The sequence below is a fragment of the Aquarana catesbeiana genome, linkage group LG09, assembly GCF_042186555.1.
Source record: "Aquarana catesbeiana isolate 2022-GZ linkage group LG09, ASM4218655v1, whole genome shotgun sequence".
NCBI classification, from domain to species: Eukaryota; Metazoa; Chordata; class Amphibia; order Anura; family Ranidae; genus Aquarana; species Aquarana catesbeiana.
Window position 1 is genome coordinate 168,796,205 of NC_133332.1, and position 24,993 is coordinate 168,821,197.

The 24,993-nt window shown below is 43.3% G+C and overlaps 1 protein-coding gene across 2 annotated transcripts in view; it reads left to right on the top strand.

Moving 5' to 3' along the window:
- Positions 1–3,860: 3,860 nt before the first annotated feature.
- LOC141108126 (synaptotagmin-like protein 2) overlaps positions 3,861–24,993 on the top strand; it is a 163,765-nt gene continuing 142,632 nt past the window's right edge. For both annotated transcript variants that reach the window (XM_073599392.1, XM_073599394.1), the window contains exon 1: positions 3,861–3,986. The gene's annotated coding sequence lies outside the window, so the exon portion shown is untranslated. The remainder of the gene's footprint in view (positions 3,987–24,993) is intronic.

Genomic DNA, 24,993 nt, shown 5'->3' on the forward strand with positions numbered 1-24,993 from the left:
TGATTTAATGCATTCTCTGAAATAAGGTATATCTAAAGGCAAAACTTTTTTTTTTTTTGGTTTTGAATAGAGTAGAGAGGGATTATAACACCTGTCCGTTTTTATTTCTGCCTGTGCCCCCATTAGGAGATTCACTCTCTCTATTTGTCCTGTTACCATTAACATTGAAAGTGAAAGTAGAAGAAAATCCCAAATTCTGGGCTGTTCCCAGAAAAGTAAAAAAAAAGGAAATCTTCCAATGGGGACATTAGTTCTGGTGACCTGTGGGTCCTCAAGAAATTACTTTAATTTGTAGGGATTTCCTCTCACTTCCTGTTTTGGCTATTGGATAGGAAGTGAAGATGAATCTCCCCAATGGGACACAGATGGCGAAAAAAAAATCTGACAGGGGTCAGAAAATCCTCCCTTGCCTTATCCAAAATGGAAAAAAAACTTTTACTGACAGTTCAGAAAGATAGGCAAATTGTCAGGTTTCAGTGCAAATATCAATATTTAAGCTACAAATGTGTAGCTAGTGTGCTTAGCAAAGTGCTTAAGGTATAACAAAAGGCAAAAAATATATTTCTCTTTACATGAAGGTTAGGTTAATATATCCAAGCACAGAGCTCCCCCTTACATCAGTCTGTAGGGTTCCCCTTTACAGTGAAAGGGGGAACTCTGCAGACCCTGATGTAAAAGGAAATGCTGCAGACCCTGACATAAGGGGAATGCTGCAGACTCTGGTGTAAAAAGGAACTCTGATGTAAGGTGGTGACTGATCACCATACTCCCCCCCCCCCCCTTATATCAGTGTCTGCAACATTCCCCTTTACATCAGAGTTCCATATTACATCAGGGTCTGCAGCATTGCCCTTTACATCAGAGTTCCCCTTTACATTAGGATCTGCAGAGTTCCCCTTGCTCTTGCACTGTAATACTGCAGACTTTGATGTAAAGGGAAACTCTTAGCACTATGATTTAGGGGGGATGCTGCTGGGAACTCGGATGTAGGGGGAGTGGGACTCTGGTGACCACAGACCACCTTTGCAGAGTAAATGTACTAAAGCGTCCCCCCTTACATCAGTGACTGACCCCCCCCCCCCCACAGACTTTGTGTGGCCTGGCTGGAGCTGTCACTGACCTACCTCCCCTGTAAGATTGCTTGGGTGCAGGGCAGTGGGGGCACTGAGGCCACTGCTCAATCAGATCACAGTCCTGGTCCTCCTCTGATTCTTGATCCTCAATTCTGGACCTTAGTCCTCCCCCTCCCAAGCTCCCCCTCCTAAAATTCGTAAAAGGCACAATGACATCACCTGCCTGCCCGCCACCCACCCAAACCAGCCCGAGCCCGGCCAGCTTTGGAACTGTGAATGCTCAGGTCCAACACCAGCATGTGGTCATATTTTTTACAGTCAGCCACCATCTGTAAAGCACATATATGGACAGTGTAAAAAATGGCCGATTTTTACAAACCGTCCGTAAATTTTTGGATGATTGGAAACCACAGTATAGCTCCCCCAATAAAGTTCTCCTCCCACAGTAGAGGTCTCCTCCTGCAGTACACATTTACAAACCAGGGCTGTTCAGAACAAGGGAAGTCCTCCCTTGGCTGGGTCATGTGACTGGAGGTGGGGAAGTGCAGCCCCTCCGGCTCTGAACTGATAGGTGGCAGGAGCAGCTTCTGCTTCATATGTCCAGCACAGCAGCTAATGCTCTGGGGTGGGGGTAGGTTGGGGGGGGGTGTTGTTGTTTTATCCCCCCATATACACACCCCTGCCATCGAAAATTAAAATATCGAATAATGCAACACATGGTATTGACTGAAAATGCAACCTATCAGAAGCAATCGATTGAAAACTATTATTTAAAGTGGAAGTCCATGCTAGAACTAAAATCCCTGCATCTATAGACACCAGGGGCGGACTGACCATTCGGGCACTCGGGCACTGCCCGAGGGCCCCATGCCACTAAGGGGCCCCATCAGGGTTGCCAGCCTCAATAAAACCAGGGACAGTATGTAAAAATCTGTGTTTTTAAAAAAATCCCAAGATTATAGCTGCCCCGCCTCTCCAGTACCTTTTCAGTGTGTGTGTGTGTATTCTGTGTGTGCATACTGTGTGTGTATATTGTGTGTCTGTGTGTGTATACTGTATGTGTGTGTGTATACTGTGTGGCCCCATAATCTATTGCCTGGGGGCCCCATAATCTCCTACTGCCTGGGGGCCCCATAATCTCCTATTGCCCGGGGGCCCCATAATCTTCTCCTATTGCCCAAGGCCCCATGAGTTGTCAGTCTGCCCCTGATAGACACACACGATCTGCTATCACTAACACTAACACACACTTACACTAACCTATCTAGCCCTTTTTTGAAGGCCATCCGACCTGATCTCCAGCGGCGGAAGCTCTGCAGAGGACATGGCCAACAACGTCTGTGAAATGAATAGGCAGTGACGTTACCCATAGACTTACGTTGTCGGATGTGTCCTCTGAACCCGCCTCCACAGCAAAGCTGCGGCTGACAGCTTAGCGTGGGATTGGGTCGGATCGCCTGCAGAAAAGGTATGTATACAGATTTTTTCTTTACAGGGCTAGATAGGTTTGTGTTAGATCATTGGTGTCTATAGATGTAGGGATTTTAGTTTTAGCATGGACTTCAACTTTAATTGATCTGTGATATGACCAGTTGTCTGGCAACATGCAGATATACAGTGGGGACGGAAAGTATTCAGACCCCCTTAAATTTTTCACTCTTTGTTATATTGCAGCCATTTGCTAAAATCATTTAAGTTCATTTTTTTCCTCATTAATGTACACACAGCACCCCATATTGACAGAAAAAAACTGAATTGTTGACATTTTTGCAGATTTATTAAAAAAGAAAAACTGAAATATCACATGGTCCTAAGTATTCAGACCCTTTGGTGTGACACTCATATATTTAACTCAGGTGCTGTCCATTTCTGCCAAGTACAGGGATATCCTGGGTGAAAACCTTCTCCAGAGTGCTCAGGACCTCAGACTGGGCCGAAGGTTTACCTTCCAACAAGACAATGACCCTAAGCACACAGCAAAAATAATGAAGGAGTGGCTTCACAACAACTCTGTGACTGTTCTTGAATGGCCCAGCCAGAGCCCTGACTTAAACCCAATTGAGCATCTCTGGAGAGACCTAAAAATGGATGTCCACCAACGTTTACCATCCAACCTGACAGAACTGGAGAGGATCTGCAAGGAGGAATGGCAGAGGACCCCCAAATCCAGGTGTGAAAAACCTGTGGCATCTTTCCCAAAATGACTCATGGCTGTATTAGATCAAAAGGGTGCTTCTACTAAATACTGAGCAAAGGGTCTGAATACTTAGGACCATGTGATATTTCAGTTTTTCTTTTTTAATAAATCTGCAAAAATGTCAACAATTCTGTGTTTTTCTGTCAATATGGGGTGCTGTGTGTACATTAATGAGGAAAAAAATGAACTTAAATGATTTTAGAAAATGGCTGCAATATAACAAAGAGTGAAAAATGTAAGGGGGTCTGAATACTTTCCGTCCCCACTGTATGTTCAATCAATCAGAAACTATTGTTAAAATTCCACCACAACTGATCAACTTGCCTCACTAAATCAATATAATGGAGGATCTTTGATTTACTATTATTGGTTGATTATTGATCACCATATAGATAAGTATGTGGCTTTCTATTAGATCCATCCATAATACCTGCACACTCTATATTGTTTATAATCAGACCCAGTGATGTGCCTCTCAATGCTTCCAACACATCTGCCATCCTCTAGGTAGTAGAGCCTCAAAGGAGCTGTTCAGCATTGATCAGAGCAATCCTGCCTTCCCATTCCTGGTATCCTGTTGTGCTCCGCTGTCCGGGTTTTCCTGGCTCACACTCCGGCTCCGTGACTCCAGTCCGGGTGTGGCTGTCAGGCTGAGCGCAGATCCTGAGTCAGTCCGGAGCGGCGGAGCTGATCCTGCACCTGTCACCTGGACACAGGTAAGAGCCGCCATGTGTTCTCTCCATAGACCCAGCGCACTGCGCACCCCAATACTTCTCTGTACTGATCCTCATTGTGGATGACTTGTCACTATTCTATTCTGTGTCCCCTGGACTGGGAGACTCCTGTGCCATCTACTCCGGGGATGGATGGACTCCGGCTATAGGAAACATGGAAAGTCCATTCAACTCCTCCAGGAAGAGTGCAGAGCACATTATAATGGGAAGCTGCAAGGGCCCCACACTCCAGGGGCCACAGGGGGGTGCTAAAAAAAAGTTCTGTGCTTTATTTCTATTCGTCAGGGGCTTTACAGGTTTTATTCAGAAGGTGATCAACAGTGTCAGCCTTGCTATTGTTCTCCAAATGAATGATCCTTTCATTGGTGACCACTTGACAGCAACTGGATCATTAACTGACCACTTCCCTTCAGTACCTGGACAAGGCTATCCAGTGCCAAGGGCAAACAAGCCAAACTGCCCCCCCCCACCCTTAGGGTTAGAGGCACCCACATCCCTACAATAAACCATTGCGCCCAGGGCAGTCACCCCTCCTGCCCACCCCTTGTCCCCAGCCCTGCGTCCCTTTCCCTATGGAGTCACATTCATCCTGGTTGGACCAAACAGACGCCAATGCCTTGCCAGTAGTGATGAGTTTGGATTGGGATCTGACCCCCCCACTCCCATGTGTGGTCCCGCCAGGAAGCCCAGCCAATCATCTACTGCTACAAAATTCCCTGCCGCACTGCTGCAGGTATACAATGGGCATGTATATATGTGGGTGCAGAATGCCAGGTTGAACCCACCTGAGCTCATCCCTTCTCGCCCACAAGAAAGCAATTCCTTCATGATAAGTAATGCCATTTTTTTTCCATCTGTGTCCCATTGGAAATTTTCCTTCACTTCCTATCCCATAGCGAGAACAGGAAGTGAAAATAATCCCTCCAACGCGAAGGAATCCCTGGTTATCTCAAGAACTAGTGTCCCCATCTAGGGGCGTATCTACCGCGAGTGGCATGTTTCAGGGTGGCAGCGCTGCCCCCAGGAAGAAGGGACACAATGGCTCTGTTCCCATGATCACAGTCCAGAGTACTACACTAAACACATAGAAATGAAGACTACAGCACAAAGTACAATGATCAGTGCAAAATGCTACATGGGGTACAATGATTCCAATGAGAGATCAGTGATCAGAGTTCTCCCCCGGAGTCATTTGAGGACCCTGGTGTGAACATTGGTGTCAGGCTCGGTTCACACCTAAACCGGCTGCGGATCGCACAGCAACACTGTCTGTCCCTGTTCTCCGTTTCAGGGACGAATCGGGGCAGAATCTTTGTCTCAATTCGGCCCTGAAACTGAGCCAAAGATGCACAGCGTTTCTGTGCAGTGCGCTCCGCAGCCGCAATGGGGATATGTGAACCGGCTCCATAGGGAGCCAGTCACATTCTCCTGCTATGTGAATTAGATGTGGGGAAACTCGCATCTAATTCGCATAGGTGTGAACCCGGCCTTAGGGATCAATGTGGTCGAACTTACTCTTTCACTGTTAAGGAGTTTTTCCTGGAGAAGGAATATGGAAGGTGTCGTGGGGTTGCGGCACACAGCTGAGGTTTCCCATCCTGCTCCAGGCTCTCCCGATCAGACTGAGCTCTCTGCTTCTCATTGTGATCACATCAGGAGAGCCAGGACCAAGATGGGGAATCCCAGCTGTGTGCAGCAACCTGAAAAATGCCGCCCAAGTGCTCCATACATTCCCTGCACAGCCACCAGAGACACCGAATAGCCACTTGAGAACGATGGGGGAGACGCCTGATTTTAGTCTTGCCTAGGGCAGCACAAAACCAAGATACACCACTGTCCCTATTTCTCCTCTATTTCTATTCTAATAAATTTCCACTTTGCAAAGGAACTTTCACTTAACTTGGTGAATAAGGTGAGTCTGCGCTGACTTCAATTATCCAATGATGTGCCAGCATCAATTCTTCTTCTTCTTTTTTTTTTTTTTTTTTTTTTTTACATTTTCTTTGCAAAGTTAATTTCCATTACTTTCATTAGGGTAAGAGAGAGTTCCCTTGTGAAGTGATAATTTACTTCATAGTGAACATTCTCTGCTCCTGTAGTAAATCAGCCCAGGTATGTACAGTATAATCTCTACCTAGAGGCGTTGTTTCCATATCTGCCTCTATCATATGAGTTGTTTGCAAAAAGTATACCATGCATAATATCCAATTCAAAATATAAACACTCCTTCCAGAAAGTTTTTCCAAACATGTTAGAAGCAAAACATAAATGTCTGTGTTCACCGCCTTGCATATCCAAATAAATTCAAATAAACTGGCTAGGGGCCACTCGCTATACAATATCCAATTTCTACCACTGGAAGGGTGTCTGTGCTGCTCCTGTTTGGCAGTGAAGGAGTTACTAAGACGAGCTGCGTGGACTCCGGAAGTGGAAGGATTGTATTGTGTTGGTGAATACACCTATCGCACGTGTACGGGCAGTGACAACTCACCTGCACACTCTATAGGACCAGAGCTGATTGGCTCTCTGCTCACTGCATTGTTACTTATAACAGGGGACAACTACCTGAATCGTGGGTATCTCATTTATCTTTCAGTAATACTATGGCTATGATCACCTGGCATGACTTACCATTGGACAGTATAGGATCTTGTGTGAGTTGAGCCCAGGAGGTGGCATCATGTAGGCAATGACATTCTGTATTATTCTAGTAAGCTGTAGGTACATAGAAATGCGGATTCACCTTAGTGAGGCTGAAGTAGGTCATGAAGAATGGTGCTGGTCTCACTAGAGTCTGCACATTGTCTCCTGTCCCGTCCCAGTGTCTCAATAAATCTTATCTGTGACAGGTCAGAAAGCTTCCAGCTCTATTCTTTATTCTGAGGTGGTACATGTCCACCAGCCCTGTTCATCTATACATAGAGGATGGACCCTTCTGTATAGGGCTATAAATTTGTATGGAATGCATCAAGCTGAAATGGGAGGATTGTTGTTGAATATTTTACCCACTTAAAGAAAAACTCATGACGTTAATAGCAGTGCAAGAGGAACAATATATATGCCCAACCCAATTTTATACTTAATAGCAGTGCTGTTTGACCCCTAAATGTAAACTATGAGTAATATTAGTGTATCCTGCTGATCATGCATTTTGCAAATCACATGACCAGAGAGGAAGTAGCTCCAGTTTATGGTAGGCACCCACCTTGACGAAAGTCCTGTTCAGTTGGCCCCATGCTCACTGGGTGTTTAGCCCCAGTGCATGAGGCTCCAACATTTCAGTGTGGCCGGAAGGCATAGGTGCACCATCCAGCCTTGCTGCTGGGAGCCTGCAAGAGTAGTCTAAGTTCTGGGCATTCATACCTTGGTGCATACTACCCTAAACATTAGTAGCATTCGGTGCACCATCCAGCCGCAGCAACTTTCAGCTTCTCATAGCATTTGACAGGCTGCTGGCATTGGAGTTGGCTAGTGCACCTGTGCCTCCCATCCACACCTCAAAACAGGAGCTTCATGCATCAGGGCTAAGTGCCCATGATGACTTAGGGAAAGGGTGGCATATCCACTGCACAGTGACCCTTGGAAGTGACTCACCTTAGCCTGCTGCAAACCTCCCCAAAAGGGCATACCAGCCCTCACAGTGCCTCTCAGTGCATAGCCTCCTGCTATGCCTCCCAGACTCTTACAAAGTTCCCCAGCCCCTTCCAGAAGTCCCAACTCCCCACAGTGTCACCGTACCCCTGCAGAGCTGCCCTCCGTGCCCCCTGGCCTGCTGTAGAGTCCTCCAGCCCCCTCCAGAACCCCATCTGCTCACTAATGCCAAAGAATTCTTCCTAATACTGAGCACCAGGGTGCCACCTCTGTAGGTAGGCCCCAGTCATAACTAAATCACCCACATGCTCTCCACTGGGGATCACCTATGACAGGGATTGTTTAGGCCTAACACCCTGGCCTTACAGTCCACAGTCCCTGCAGAACTCACACAAATGGAACACTCACTCACTATACTCCTGGTCACCTGTAGCAATGACAATCCTCTGACTGGGGACACTTCTAGCAGCGGGCCCAACATCTTAACGTGGTTACAGGATAGAGTGCCTATTCCCCCTATTCATAACATCACATAGTGGCCGCTGGCGACACACTCTCCCGAAGTGTGTTCTTTGTGAGATGCACAGTCTAGCTTTGCTTAACTGGTTGCTATCCCGCTTTACAGCAGCAGAGGTACGCAGGATCCACTCCATACACTTGAAGCAGCCACAAGCTCGGTTCAACTAAAATTGTATTGAAGTAGGTCTCAGTACAGTTAAAAAAAAAAAGTAATATATCTTCATCATCCATAACAGTTCCTCCTTATGTGGTTCTGTACTATCAGTGCCCATCCCTGGGGTAGCACAGAAAGGAATTAAATCCTTCTACCATCTCTCTCGGCTCTTCTCTTCCGATTAGCCATCTCGGCATCCCTGAGCTAAGCTCTACAGAGTCTGCACCAAGCTTATATAAGATTCTGCCAGGAAGAAGATTAAATCATTCCCTTTCCTGGGAGGATTTAAAGAGGAAACTGCTGAACTGCATTTACTGTGGCAGGGGCAGGTGGATCACATACATGTACGTCATCCAGCCTGTTCAGGGTTAGGGGCGTGCATGAGCACACCTGCTGCTAATCCACCTGTCATTGGCCACAGTGGGATTTTGTCAGCAGGTCCCAGCCAATGATTTATGGCCGAGACCTGCTGATTGGCTGTAGCCAACCACAGCAGAGAGTACTCTACAAACACACAGGGCTCTGTACACACATCAGCGATCTGGCTGTTTCAGGAAGAAAAAATAGCCAGATCTGTTGGTGAAAGCAGCACATATTATGCACATTACACTTGTTAGGCACACTTAACACCTTGATTGCCCCTTGATGTTAACCCCTTTCCAGCTAGTGTCATTACTACAGTATTATATCTGATCTCTGTATTAGTGCCACTATTGATGCCAGTGTCCCTCCCAGCAAAGGTCTATTAGTGCCAGATTGCCCACCACACTTTCACAGTCACACTATAAGTCGCTGGTCACCGCCATTACCAGTATGGCATCATAGCTGTGTAAATTCCAGTATATATGCCATCTTTTAGACGCTATAATTTTCACACAAACCGATTAATATAGACTGGGATTTTTTTACATGTAGCAGAATACATTTCAGCCTAAATTTATGAAGAAATTCGATTTTTTTTTTTTTTTAATTGGATATGTTTTATAACAAAAAAAAATACATGAACACCCTGCCTACATCACAACACTGAGGCATTTTTTCTTTCATTCACCGCAGATACTGGAGTATTTCTTCCTCTTACTGACCACCAACATTGGAGCATTTTTTCCATTTACTGACCATCAAAGCTGGGGCATTTTTTTCTCATACCAGGTTTACTTTTCGTTTTGTGTTTTTGTGTTCTGGTGATCTAGTACACACCCACATATTGGTTTCTCTGTTAGGACTGGTATCATGCTGTGACAACACATGTAAAGTGCATAGAAGAAGTATGGTACCATTCATGTTGAATGACACCCCATCCCACTAAGGCAGCACCCCTGCCCAACTATGTGTTGCGTTTCAGAAAAGGGTCACCATTGGGGTGCATTGGCAGCTCGTTTAAAATAATCAGGCTATCATAACCCAGAGCACAAAAAAGTGGGTTAAAGTGGTAGTAAACCACCACGAAATTAAAGAGGCCCCCCTGCAGGGTTAACTCATAATGTACTAGTATGCAATGAATACTAGTACATTATGGCAGACTTACCTGTAAAGTGGATCCCTCCTGAGAAGTGCTGTCGCGTTGCTATTTTCCCCCGGTCTTCCTTCTGGGTTTGTGGTCTCCGGCTGTATGAATGGCTGGAGCCACGGTGTGACGTCACTCCCGCAAATGTTCGCGGGAGCCCTCGGCTCCGGCACGGAGCTTTGAAGGTATGGCACAGTATGCCGTCCCTTCAGAGCGCATGCGCCGGTGATGTCACTGGGCAGCATCCCATGTGAGTATCTCCTAAACAGTGCAAGTTTAGGAGATATTCACTGTACCTACAGGTAAGTTTTATTATAGGCTTACCTGTAGGTACAAGTTTACGTCCACTTTAATATACCACATTAGTGTGAATTTGGCCTTAGGGGGCCCCAAATTGCTGTTTTGCCTGGGGCTCTGTGTGTTCTTAATTCGACTCTGGTGCTCAAGCATAACAATTGGTTGCTAGTCCCAAGCAATTTCTGGCATATGAGAGGGGGTCACACATTTTTCCCGTATCTGTAAGCAGGGGGTATTTTCACTGGCTGAGGCAGTGGAAGGTATGGCTGGGGATAGCTGTCAAGGTGAGTATCTAGGGTTGAGGAGGGGACCTCGTTACACACACTGTCAGGTGCTCCTTCTTTAAAGGAAATCTATACTGGGAGAATGTGGAAGCAGCTGACCTTTCTTGGTGAAAATGCTAATTGTCTGGCTCTTATGCTAATCCATTGGCTTCAGTAACCTGAGGCACTTACCTGGAATAACTTTGCAGATCAGGAGTTCTGACTTCCCCCATACCTTGTAATATGCATACTAGTTCTAGGTCAGTGTTCCAAAGTACTGAAGCCTGAGACAGACTGATAACGAGTATTTTTAGAAGGCTGTTGCAGTGACGGAATCCATATTTTTCTTTCTAAAGATATCCTTTATAGGAAAGCTGGCAAGTGAGAGGTATAGTGGGTGCCATTGCTGTCAGCTACTTCTGAAAATAGTAGCTTCCTGGCCATTTTCTACATTGGGGAACTAACACAGCTTGAGCGTACACAAGCAAGAGATTGCAGCCGTAGTCACGTAAATGGCATACAGTCATTCTCTTGTATGCGAGTTTGTCCATAGCACCTGCAGCTCCCTCGGTGTGGAAAAGCACAGGAAATTTTACAATTGGGGACTTTGGAGCTATGAAGCATGTGAGGCCTAATGCTAGATTGTATTGTATGGTTTCTTTTTTTTTTTATTTTCTTTTTTTTTTTTGGTAGAGTCTCTTTAACTACTTGAGTACTAGCCTGTATATACACCTCCACTACCATGCCAGTTTTTAACGTTCAGTGCTGTGATAGTTTGACTTACGATTACTTGGACATATAACGCCACACAAACATTTTTAATTTTTTTGAGAAAGTGCTTTCTTTTGGTAGCATTTAATATCCACTAAGTTTTTTTTTTTTTTGCTATATTAAGGGAAAAAAAGAGCAAAGTGTTTGAAAACTATTTTCTCTGTTTTCTGTTACAAAATTTATCAAATAACATTTCCAGGACAGTACAGACAACCCAAAATGACCCCTTTTTGGAAAATAAACACCCAAGGTGATCTCGCTTTTTGTCACAATTTTTTGGAAATGAAGAAGCATGATGGGATTGAGGTAGTTTAAGGATAGATTCATCTTTACCAACATGTGAAATGTTACACCCGTATTTAGGGTGTAACATGTTGCTAATCACCAGCCCCTTCTACTGTGACAGCGGTCTGGGGTTCTTCTCCCTGCAGCCTCTGTCACATTTAAAATCGTGATCTGTGAATAATAAAACTATAAGTCCCATCTGCCATCACAGCAGACAGTGTTGTAGTTTTTACTGGACTACGACTGGTGTACTGACCAGCGCCCTTGTAGTCTATTGATCCTTCCTGCAGCTCAGTAACTGTCTGCCCGTACAGCAGGATTGACAAACGGGGGCTTTATTCCTGCCCGCAAGTCCACAAAAGTATCCCATAGTTTGTAGATGGTATGACTTTTGCGCAAACCAATCAATATACGCTTATTGGGTTTTCTTTACCAAAAACATGTAGCGGAATACATATTGGTCTAAATTGATGAAGGAATTCGAGTTTTTTTTGGTATGTTTTATAGCAGAAAGTAAAAAAATAGTTGTTTTTTTTTTTTTTCCAAAATTGTCGTTTTGTTTTTTGTTTTTTTTTTGTTTATAGCGCAAAAAATAAAAACCGCAGAGGTGATCAAATACCACCAAAAGAAAGCTCTATTTATGGGAAAAAAAGGACATCAATTTTATTTGGGTACAGCATCGCACAACCTCGCAATTGTCAGTTGAAGCAACGCAGTGCCGTATCGCAAAAAATGGCCTGGTCAGGAAGGGTGGTGAACTTTCCGGAGCTGAAGTGGTTAAAAGAAAATGATCATTTGTGCTGGGGTTTATTTGTGTCTGTTGTGGTACAGTAATTAGGAGTATTTCTTTCCCTGCAGATGGGCTGGGAAAGAGCTGGGTCACATGACAGCTGTATATCGATTATGAAATAATTAAATATAGTATCATCCTCAATATACGTAAAGAGAAGGGATAATGTAAATGAAACGGTGTGCATTTAACATCGCTTTAAAAAGAACGATTCAAGAACCAAGGTAAAACTCCTCCCACCTTGAATCTGCTGCTGCCAACTTCTCTTTCTTGAAATCCTTTGTTCATTAAAGCGGTATTAAACCCCAAACCAACAATGTATTATATTGCAGCTCACCAGTTATTAGATTTTGTGGCTGTATCAGTTTTCTTTTTTAGACTTTTTCCCTCCTCTTTTTTCACCTGGTGATCTGGCCAGTAACACAGCTCCTGTATTATACAGACACCACTCTGGATGAGTGAGCACTGGAGGCACAGCAGATGACAGCATTGTCATTCGGGGAGGGGGGCTGTTGTGTTAAATGTATTAGTTAGATATACTAACAAATTGAAGCCAAACTCCAGATCACACTTTATAATCCATTACAGCAAACTTTTTTTTCCCTTTTGGGATAAAGGTTTTATGTGAATAAATAAAAGCTGATCAATTTAAGCACCCCTGTTTTTAAATGGTTTGTCTCATCCATGTAAACTGGTACATTCTGCTGAAGAGCTTGAGCTTTTGAAAAAGACTTGCTAGTTGGATCAGCAGATGAAAATAGAAGAAAGAAAGCTTAAAAAAGAAAACAAATGCAGCGGCCACATCTAAGAATTGGTAAGCGGCAATATAATAAATGCTTGCTTTTGGGTTTAAAGCTGCTTTAAATACTCCTTCCTCCATTGTGAGAGGAAGGGGACTGCTCTCATATGTAAACACTGGCGATTGTGTGCTTCAGAAATCTATGTCCACCTACCCATTGTATTTCAGTGTACAGCGATAGTAAGGTGGTAGCTGTAGCTGCTGACTTAAAAACAAAGCAAAAAACCACACACTTACCAGTCCAGGGATCCAGTGCTCTCCTCACCCGGGCCAGTTCTTTGCTGTTTTTGGGTCCCCGCTGCTGTCATCTTGTGGGAAGCTGGCTGTGACTTCCTGCACAGCCGGCTTCCCACTGCGCAAAAGCGAGTCACGCTGCTCTTTGTGAACAGACCCGCAGCTTGCTGGGACATGTCCTAGGTGGTTGCCGGTAAGTGGGGGTGCCAAACTTCTGATATGATTGGAAGTGGAAGAAGTGGGAGCTAGTACCTACCAGAAGGGGGAGGATTAGCAAAAGTGGAACTTTCCTTTTCAGTTGAAGTTCTGCAAAAGTGGAACTTTCCTTTTCAGGTGAAGTTCTGCTTTAAGGAGTGCTGCCTGTGATATTATAATTAAACTTTCTGAACTGTACATTCAGCTAATTCCTACACTAACCCATGCAGATAAAGGGTTTGTTAACCTAAAAGAAAAAAAAAATACAGATCCTGGTCCCTTCAAGCAGATTAAACAGCACAGCGCTTGTGCTGTGTAATCTACTCCTCTCTAAACTGTGAAAAAAACTGCCTGAACCTGCCACTTCCTGTATCCCCCTCTATGTACTGACCAAGGTGGTCAGGGCTGCTTAGCCCTGACCACCGTGGTCAGTTTGCGTCCCTCTGTCATACACAGCCCTGCTCTCAGCTCTCCTCTCTCCCCCTCACCCCCTCCTCTCTGCCTGTCAGCAACTTGTTGTGTGTCTTCATCTCCGCCCCCCGCCGCTATTTGAAAAAAAAAATTTTAGAAATGATCGCTGCCAGCTCTGTACTATAGGCAGACATAGCACACCATGTTACTGTTTTATAAAAATGAGTGTTGTAAATACCAGTTTAGCGCGTACTTCAGGCCGGTCACGTGACTTTCAGCCAGTTTCAAGGGCTACTGCAGGAGTGGCTGATTGGCCATGTGATCTCTCCCCGGCTGATGTCAGAGGGAGATAATGGCCCATCCTGTAGAAGCCATCCATCAGAGCTGTACAGCGGCTGCGAGTCATGTGACCAGCCTGCAGGCAGCTCTAAACAGGTATTTACAATGCTCGTTTTTATAAAAGAAATGTACAGTGTGCTATGCCAGGCTCTAATGGGCTGGCATAAATTTGCATTATAGGGTTAACAAACACTTTAAGTGATAAATCAATTATTGGTTGTAATAAAAATACCACATAAATTATGTCTCTGTGAACGGAACCTATATAGCAGTGATGGCAAACCTTGTCACCCCCGATGTTTTGGAACTACATTTACCATGATGCTCACGCACTCTGCAGTGTAGTAGAGCATCATGGGAAATGTAGTTTCAAAACATCGGGGGTGACAAGGTTTGCCATCACTGCTATAGACCATTATAATTATTCACCTGAAAGTATATTTCTGAATCTTAATTATGATTACGCCTCCTCTATGGAGAAACTAGTTGCATGCATTGCTCAGGTGTGATTTTGGTCCATTCTTCCACACAAACTGTCGTGAAATCTTGAAGGTTCTATGGGCCTCTTCTATGAACTCTGATCTTTTAGTTCTTTCCACAGATTTTCTATTGGATTCAAGTGGGGTGATTGGCTGGGTCATTCTAGCAGATTTATTTTCTTTCTTTGAAACCAATTGAGAGTTTCCTTGGCTTTGTGTTTGGGATCATTGTCTTGCTGAAATGTACACCCTCGTTTCATCTTCATCATCCTGGTAGATGGCAGCAGGTTTTATTCAAGAATGGCTTGGTACATTTTTCCATTCATCCTTCCTTCAATGATCTCAAGTTTGCCAGTACCATAGGCTGAAAAACAGCCCCACACCATGATGGTCCCACCTCCAAACTTCACTGTTGGTATGGGGGTGTTTTTGGGGTGATGTGCAGTGCCATTTGACCTCCAAACATGATGTATATTGTGGCATCCAAAGAGTTCAATTTTGGTCTCATCTGGCCAGACAGAATTTCACAGGCTTGTCTAAATGTTGTGCAGCAATCTGTAAATGAGCTCCAACATGCTTTTTCTTCAGCTATTAAGTCTTGCATGGTGAGCGTGCATACAGGCCATGGCGGTTGAGTGCACTACTTATTATTTCTTTGAAACAATTGTGCCTGCTAATTTTAGGTCTTTCTGAAGCTCTCCACAAGTGGCCCTTGGCTCTTGAACAATTCTTTTCACTCCTCTGTCAGAAATCTTGCAAAGAGCACCTGGTCGTGGCTGATTTATGGTGAAATTATGTTCTTTTCACTTCCAGATTATGGCCCCAACAGTGCTCACTGGAACATTTTAGAAGTTTAGAAATTCTTCTGTAACCAATGCCATCAGTATGTTTTACCACAATAAGGTTGTGAAGGTCTTGAGAGAGCTATTTGCTTTTACCCATCATGAGATGTTTCTTGTGTGACACCTTGGTAATGAGACACCTTTTTATGGGCCATCAGTTCAGACTGAACCAGCTGATATTAATTTGCACTGACAAGGGGCAAGATTACTTTCTAATTACTGATAGATTTCAGCTGGTGTCTTGGCTTTCCATGCCTTTTTGCACCTCCCTTTCTTCATGTGTTCAATACTTTTTCCCTGAGACATTCCATTTTATTACACACAACTTAATTTCTGAACTTATTTGTTTTGGCTTCTTTGTATGTATGAATTGCATGGGTTGTTACCGACATGGTGAAAATTTCATGTCAATTGCACCTTTAGAAATATAGTTACCTAGAAAAATGGTGACGTGTTCAATACTTCTTTTACCCGGTGTGTGTGTATGTGTATGTATGTGTGTGTATATATATATATATATATATATATATATATATATATATATATATATATATATATATATATATATATATATATATATATATATATATATATATATATATATATATATATATATATATAATATGTGTGTGTAATATATATAGATAATAATATTATAAAAAATCATTTCAAATGGTGCCAGAATTGTGTAATGTTAGTAGTGCTGCATCATGCATCATCAATTCAGCAGCCCTACCTGTATACTGACTATGATGAACAGGTTACAAGCCATGACACTTCAGTCATGACATGCTGTCAGGAGGGAAGTTGAAGTTCGTGATGTAGTGATTGTTTTGTGTTTTTATGTGTTACTATGTGAAACAAGGCATGTAAGTTTTATATATAGTATGTGTTCTAGCTACACAGTTTCTTGACATTTTCTTATTGTGAATTTTGCAATCAACTTCTTCTACTGCCGGTCATTCAGGAATTTTAAATGCTGTTATGTTAAAGCCACAGCTTATTTACTGGCCATGCATGGATCCAAATTTGGCCAGTTCAACAGTAACCAGCCAAATTTCGATCTGTGTGTGGCCCTCTCTGTTCCAACAGAAGCCGATTGTTAGACTGGCTTCTGTCAAACGCTCCTGTTGGAAAACCAGCATTCGAGCATAATGGGCTTCATCGCTGATGAGTGTATTCTGATGGCGGGGGAGTCCCACTGTCAGAATACAAAGACTCGGCAGGGAAAATTTCCCCATCCACCTTGAATGTGTGGCTGGGGAAATCTGCTCCATTATTTATTTATTTATTTATTTATTTATTGTTTTTCATTCAGCTGGCTGGCCAAGCGAAAAAAAAAAACAAAAAAAAACTGAGTAATGTATGACCAACTTTAGATTTTCTCTTCCGGGCAGAAATATGTTACTGATATTTCAATGTCCTTTTGCTGTAAAGGGCCCTGTAAAACAAATGATCTGGTAATCATGATAGTAGTTATAGTATTAGTGATCTTCTGTAAATTCTTTTGTAACAAAATGGACCTCAGTGACTTCTATCCCAAGATTATTTAATGCTGCAGCCATCCTAGCTTGTTGTAAAATCTATGAATAGTCATGACTAAACAAAAGTAATTTGGCATTGTGTAATGTGATTGCAGAATCATTTGTACTGAAGCCCAAAGCGTTATTTCAGTTATATATATATATATATCTGTGAATGAAAATTTTGAGAACTTTATTTTACGAAGTTACCACAGTTCTGTTTCACACCAGTCCTCTGAAAGAATGTTGTGTTTATGTAAGGGAAACAGGAGCATTTTCCAGAAGGGACATTTAAAAATAAATATAAATAAATTTAAAAAATATATATATATAAAAATGTTTTAATAATTTTATTTAAAAAAGTAAAAGAGGCATTACCTCTTTTTTTACTTTTTCTCCTACATGTGTATAATAAATACAAATTCATACCTGTCTGTCAGAAAGAAAAATAAGCTAAAATATATAAATTCTCATTCATTAGTAGCTCAAAATTTTAAAGTGATCTGCAACTATTTTAATTTAGTTAAAAAAACCCAATAAGCCTTGACTCCCTAATTGTTTAGGCTTGGGTTCACGTACATGTGAATTAGATGTATTTTAAACCGCATCCAATTCGCATGACTTGTGAAATAACATTGATTTTCATTGAAGCTGTTCAAATATGTGCGGTGCATGCACAGTGCAAATTTAAAAAGTCCTTTGTGTTTTCTGAGCACTGTGGTGCGGTACAGGCGTGAATTCTAGGCTCATTGACTTCTATGGGAATGCTTCTGAATCGCACATGTGTTCCGTTTTGTGCGCAGCCTATTGCATTAGGGGGTGCACCCTAAAGCTCAAACAGGAGTGTGTCTACATATATATGACCCTGGTACATTGTTCTCCCTGCTTGCACAGTGAAAGAGAAGTGCATAAACATTTCTAATATGGCAGAGCCGGTAAAAAAGAGATGTTTCCCATCTTCCTCCTGCCGCACAGAGCGATAATGCTAATGCACATGGGGTGATACGGACATACAATTCGTACCAGACATGTTTGAACCCAGCCTTCTAGTTTGCTTAACCAGCGCTGCTTTAAAACAGTTTTATCTTTTTTTTTTTTTTTTTTTTTTTTTTTGCACGCACACAATTTGCATTTTTGGCCACAAAAATTACTTAGAACCTGCAGAAAATTAAATATTGTCTGTAATCAGAGGCGCTGTATAGTAAAAAGGTAATAGTTGCAATTTTTTATGTTGTATGATATTTATGCAACTGTTTATCAAACACATATTTTCAGGAAAAATATAATAAAATGAATTTTAGTGCAAACGCACACAATATACCCAATTTTTTCTTTTGCTAAATATAATGGGGTATGATGTGGTTGAGTCGAGTAAATAGATACCAAACATGTCAAGTCTTAAAATAGTGTGTGCCTGAGATCGCAAAAAAATGATGGTGCCCAAAAGTCTTCATAGGCGACGCTTTAAACGCTTTTTTCTGCTCATCAGTTTAGGGTCATTGTGCTAGCATTATTGCTCCTACTCTGACCTCACCTGTGTGGTGCAAAAATAGTTTACATACATGTGTGCACCCTGTGCGTGCATTTGTGGGTGTGTGCACAGCAACGGGGGGGGTTACAGTTAATGTTTTTAAAAATTGATTTTATTATAATGTAATTTTTTTTTAAACTTCTTTTTTTTTTTTTTTTGTTCTACGTTTTTGCTATCACGGGGGGATGGGGGGGGCTAGCAAACCCTTATGTGATAGCATTGGGCAGGTGCCAAGTACTCTTTATGGAGATATTGAGGGTCTGTTTGCTCTCCAAACCAGGTAAACAAACACAGATAGTGCTTGGTTAGATGCTTTTCTGGCTGTAATAGCCACAGTATGACAGGTCTGAAACCAGAAGTGCCAAAATCACTGTTGCTTCTGGCTTTATTCACTGCAGAGAAGGTCGAGGAATGGATGTTCGCCATTCTGGAGCCGATGTGGTCTCGGGAAAGCCCGGTAACCGGGGAGGAGGGGGGTACCATGGTGGTCCATCCCACACTCCCTGTAAAAGTGATCACCTGGATCACTTTATATCTGGGAGCCAAAGAAATGGTGCACAAGCTTATAGCTACTTCAGCCATGAGCTTTTACTTAACCCTTTACTCTCTGGACATACTATGTACATACAAAGAGCTGAAGTAGGTAAAGCAGAACTTTATCCAGAAAAAAATAAACAGGATGGCTTTTTATTGCAGAGAAGACATATTATGTCTGTTTTGCAGTAAAATCATCTTGCCTTCCTGATTGCAATTTCTGTAGAATGTACAGTGAGCTGTTAATGGATAAATGCTTAGTGTGCCCTATGCTGGGATTATATAAATCCTTTACACATGTGTGCTAGTTACATTGTCTCATGCTGGCCAATCGAAGATACCAAAACCTGGAGAAAACGTTGGTGCCAGCGGGCACCACGGTGCTGAGTTTTATGCAATCTTAGTTCCAATTTAAAGTGTGCATATAGCCAAAACTTTTTCTATAGTTATGGACAGAGTAGGGAAGAATTAGAGCCCCTGTTTTTATTACTATCTGTGTCTCCACTTTGTAGATTTTTCCTTGTGGTGAGGGAAAATCTTTCAATGCAGACACCTGCTTTGGTGACGACTGTAAAGGAGCGAAATTCTCCTCACTCTGTAGAGCTTTGCCGGATCTTCCTATTGTTTTTCCAGGATAGGAAACAAACGGAAATCTCCTAAACAGTACAAAGACTGTATAAAATAAATTGACTGACAGGTTTCTAACCCTTACCTAATCTATTTAAATGTGAACTGAGCAATTTATAAAGTCCTCCCTTCCAGTGGGGCTGCACCCGCACTGCACCAGAAGTATGGGGTTGAGGGGGGGAAAGTAATTTATACTTGCCTAAGTGGATGCAGCATCGGTCCCCCGCTAGCTCTACAGTGAGAACTGAGCGATCAAATGCAACTGATCGCTCAGTTCTCCCCTCCACACTGAGCAGAGAGCTGGTGACTGTCAGTCACCATCTCTGTGCTCTGACCCTCCAGCGCTCACTGAACTGCTGGGGAGAGGAGGGAGTGGTTGGCTCAGTCTCCCAGTGGCTCGCTGAGAGGCTAAACCAGCTTTCGGTCCAGGCACCTTGGTGGATTCAGACTGTAAAGTTGGGATCAAATCAGAGCCTGAACCGCCTGAGTGACAGCAGGCTTTAGCCAGCCATTGGCTGAAAACAGGTCACAGAAGTGCAGTACAAACTGCACTCCTGTGATCCATAAAAGAAATAGGGCCAAAATAGCTTTGGCCATACTTTTCCTTTTAACTGCACCATTAGTCTAGGGCAGGGGTGTTCAACCTTTTGAAGAGTAAGGGGGACTTAAGTGATGTGATAACCGGTAGCTGGCCACATTGAACTATGGGCTTTAACCACCCCCCAAACCATGAATTTAAATGAGCCCTTGCTGTTCTGAGCCCCCTATTCGGCTGCCTTCATACTGATGCGCTGCGGCTGTGCCTATCTCAGAGTGCAATTGGTATCGCTCCACCGGGGACAGGAGCCAGAGCAATAGAGGACGCATTGAGTTATTCGGGTCCTGCTCCCTCCGTAGCCACTTGCTCTAGCGTCGGCTTCATCCACAACACTGATGCTCTGGGATGGCAGGTCGGCAACCCCTGATCTGGACTTGCCCATCCACTATCCCAGAGCAGGAGGTCATAAAGAGCCACATCAGAGGGCTGGTTGGGCACCCCTGGTCTACAGGATGTGAAAAGCACAGTAATTTACCTGACCCTCTGCTCAGTGGTAGACAATGCTCCCCTCTGGCAGAGGAGAGTCCTTTTGGCATCCTCATGTGGAGCGCAAGGCTATGGGCTCTGCATTGGTGTTTATGATGTCAAAGGACCTTGGACCACAGGGGAGCAGAGGCTATAAGGGGGTGGCAACTGAAGCACTAGGAGCATGTTGCAATCAGGTGGAACATGTAACATGTTCCAAAAGGTGAACTTATCTTTTAAGGGTAATCTCTCCAGGTAAATCCTCTTTTACACTGTTGTCATTGGAACAAGTGGCCCCATTTGGAAGATTTTACCTTTTAGTCTAGGTTCACACAGCTGCAGTCTGATTTTGATCCAGTTTTCAATGCGATTATGTAGTGCAACTTGGATGTGATTTGCTTGATCTATGGGGCCAAACTTGCACTGGAATTGCACCAAAGTAGTACAGGAACCTTTTCCAAAAATGCCCCAGTTCCATTGTTGTGAACGGCCATTATTGAAAACAATGTGTTTTTTTTCAATTGTTATACATTTCAGTGCATCTGAAAGCACACTAGTGTGAACGGAGCCTTGCTCTTGTTCTGGTGACAATTTAAAATAGTGGACTCCCCTTTGTGTGTACAGCCAATTTCTGATATAGGCAATTGTGTGCCAGACTACACAAATGTTTTAATGAAGGCTTCGCTGCTAAAAGCCACAGCCATAGCCATGCCCTTATTCCTGATATTTACCTTGTTTTGCATTATATAGGAGCACAGAATCTAAGCATCTATCATTGTGGTAATAGAGATGAGCAGATTTCCTGTGAACGGGATACATCAATTCTGGGGAAAGTTAGCTCCGTTTTTAGAAAACAAAGGTAGTGGTGGATGTATGAGAGGTATCCCAGCAGTTTAGCCTCAGGTGAATAAGCTTAACCAGTTTAACCGCTATTTCATGCTCCGATTATAGAACAGACTAGTGCTATACATATTTGTGGTTACCAGGGAATGTGTTTAAAGTCCATCTAGATATATTTCATAGGAATGGGTAAGGCCTTCTAGTTTCATATTCAGCCTCATACATAATAAGTTTGTGCTTCCCACAGCAGGCTATATTTCTGACACAGTATGTATGGTTCAGTACTTCAGAGCGGCTCTTTAGGCACAGTGATTAAGCTAAAGTTGGTCACCAATGACAAAATGTTAAAGTGATCCTCAAAGCCTAAGGGTCCTTTCACACAGGCTTTCTGCTCAGGTCCACCTGTCAGTTATTCCGGCTGGCCTGATCAGAAACTTCATCCAAGTCTTTGGGTGTGCATTTGTTTACATCTGCCTACCTCTGTTCAGGTCAGGGGAAAAAAAACTGGAAAGAACCGCATTCTGCATCTGTGGATCTAAATGTGAGAGATCGGATGTAGCCTGATGTAAAGAGAGACAGGTCCATTTACGTCTGACAGCCCATAGATCCAACATGAGTTCACAAACGTCTGCCATCAAAATCTGTTTGTTCGCTATCACCTGCTGAACAGAGTGGAGCACACCTGTGTGAAAAGAGCCTTAAGCCTAGTACAGAAGATGGGACTAACGGACAAATGATTTTTGCATGCTAGTCTCCATATCGAAAACGAATAGGTTAATAAAGTACGAACATTTTCTTACAAAAGAATAAAAATTTGAAAGTGATGTAATGTAGTTGTATTGTATTTTTGGATGAAAGTTGTATGATTAAAATGTTTGTGTTTGTCCCTTCGGAAAACTTCAGACGAAAGCTGTGTACTAACGATCAGATTATCATAAGATCGCTTTGAAAGTGGTATTTTTTGTACGATATTCTGATCATGCGCTTCGGGCTACTCCAGCCCAAACTGTTTTCTTTCCCATTTGGGGGATTTCTCCTCACATGCTGTATACTTGAAGTGAGAAAAAAAATCTCTCCCTTCCAGTCTGTCTGATTGGTGTCCATCAGGACAGAAAGTGAAATGAATCCCCCTAACAGATATACTGATAGAAATAAAAACACATTTATAGTGCAGTGGAGGATGAATAAAGGAATTGTATTGCTCCACACTTCCTGTAGCTACAGAGGTCAGTGGGGGCTTGTTTTAAAGCTCATTTGCCGTTTGTGAGTGCCAATTTACACTATTTGCGGAGTTTAGACATCGGATATATGGAAAACACAATAGAGATCCATAGCGTAATTCTATTTAACAGGAGAGTGAAACATACAAAAAAGCCAAAAGGCTGCTTACATTTGCGAGTGCCCAAACGCGGCACTGGGGCTGCTAGCTCGTCTGTGCTGTGAAAGTGAATGGATGCCTGGCTACCACCTCTGTGGTCGGCGTGCGTTCCACCAGCCGGATGAGACAACCAAAGGGCCTGGATATGACGTCGGATAACGTGACCAAGCTGGTCACGTTATCCAACGTCATATCCGGGCCCTTTGGTTGTCTCATCCGGCTGGTGGAACGCCAAAGTGGTGTTTGATTTTCTTTTTAAGTGAAGAGGTCAAATTTATCTGGTAAGCAGATCCATTATTCAGCACACGTTGGGTGTCGTTTATGGTGTTGTTAGTGAAGGATTTCACACTACTTTGTTGCAAGATTGTTTTACACAGAAGAATTTTCGTTTTATTCAGACTACTATGAGCTGTTTGTTTGGGACTAAACATATAATTTTTTTTGCTACGATTGTTTGAGTCTATCATGTCATCTACCTTTTCATTGTGTTTTTTTTTTTTAACACTGTGCACATGTGCATGATTATTCAGATTTATATTGCTTCTGAATTAATTAGCCACTTCATAGCATCCTCTATATATCACGCAATTGCTTTTTGAGTACAACTTGCCAAAATCAGGGGAGCAGCTTATTTTAATATTTTACATTTTTTTTTCACTCATTTAAATTTTTTTTGGTACGGAGTACACACACTTTTTTCCACTAACCCTGCAACACAGTCTAGCACTGTGCTGCGGTAAAATGCAGACATGCTGCAATTTATCGCAGCGCACTGGGCCAAATTGCACTGCGATGTTGGGCAGTGAATTAGCTGTATGTTTTTAAAATAAAGCTTGCACAAAAAAAAAGGAAGCCGTGTGATGCACTGAATCGCACACCACACTGTCCACTAGCACAACCGCTGAATTGCTCCTGCTGCTATGCGCTGTGGTGTAAATTCACCCTGAAAGTTCAGCTCCAAGCAATTTTTAACATGGCTCCAAGGCAGGTTTAAAAAAAGCTCAGGCTGCAGTACTTGCTTTAAATGTGGAGTTATCCCTTGCAGTACATTTATTCCTCCGTACAATGTCCTCAGTCTTCCAGTTTGATGGTCCAGCATTATTAACCCAGAAGACTGAGGACATACTATGAATGATTGGGCATCGCCAGTATGGACTTCATTCATAGCGTATTGACATCATTTACGCCAGCAATGCTCTCTGCATTAGCAGAGGACTGCCCTGGGCCAGGGAAGAGACAAAGTGAAGAAGTCCAAGAGTGTCACAGACTGAAGACATTTGAAAAAGGCAAGTATGTAAAAAAAGAAAATATGGGGGCGTGGCCAGGCAGCGCATGTAGCAGGACACACTTCTCCTCTGCTCCGCCGAGAATCCTGTAATTAATCCTGCGGATTACCCATCCGACCCGATAACACCCCCGATCGGAACCGCACGCTACTGGTGACTAGTCCGGTCCATATCGCCGTTCGATCCGCGGCTGATTAGCATGCCAAAACGGGGAAAAGAAGGCACCGGCCCGCCGGTGACTCAGGCCCAAGATGGCGCTCTGCCACAGAGATCACAGAAGGAGAAATACAAGGAGGCCGCTCAGAGACTCCTGTTTGGCAACAAAACTTCTAAAGAGCCATCCTCGCCCGCATCCGACCTCAGTGAAGAGGAGGGAGGCCGGCTGGAGTTAGACAACACTATACCACTGGAGGATGGCACTGGATCCCCTGCAGATTGGGCCACAGTGAGTACAGCACCACACACATGTCAGGACACCCAGACACTGAGCATGCCAGTGGATAATACTGAACCCACTCTCAGAGACATTCTCTCAGCAGTGACTATATGTAACAAATCCATATCACATCTGACGGATGAAGTTAAAGGAGTCAAAGCTGAGATATCCTATGTGAGACAGGACATGCAGAAACTGAGAGAGCGCACAGCTGCAGTAGAGAGCAGGGTCAGTGTGATGGAAGACGATCTTGTACCCATGCAGAGGGATTTAAAGTATAACTGTCACTTAGTAG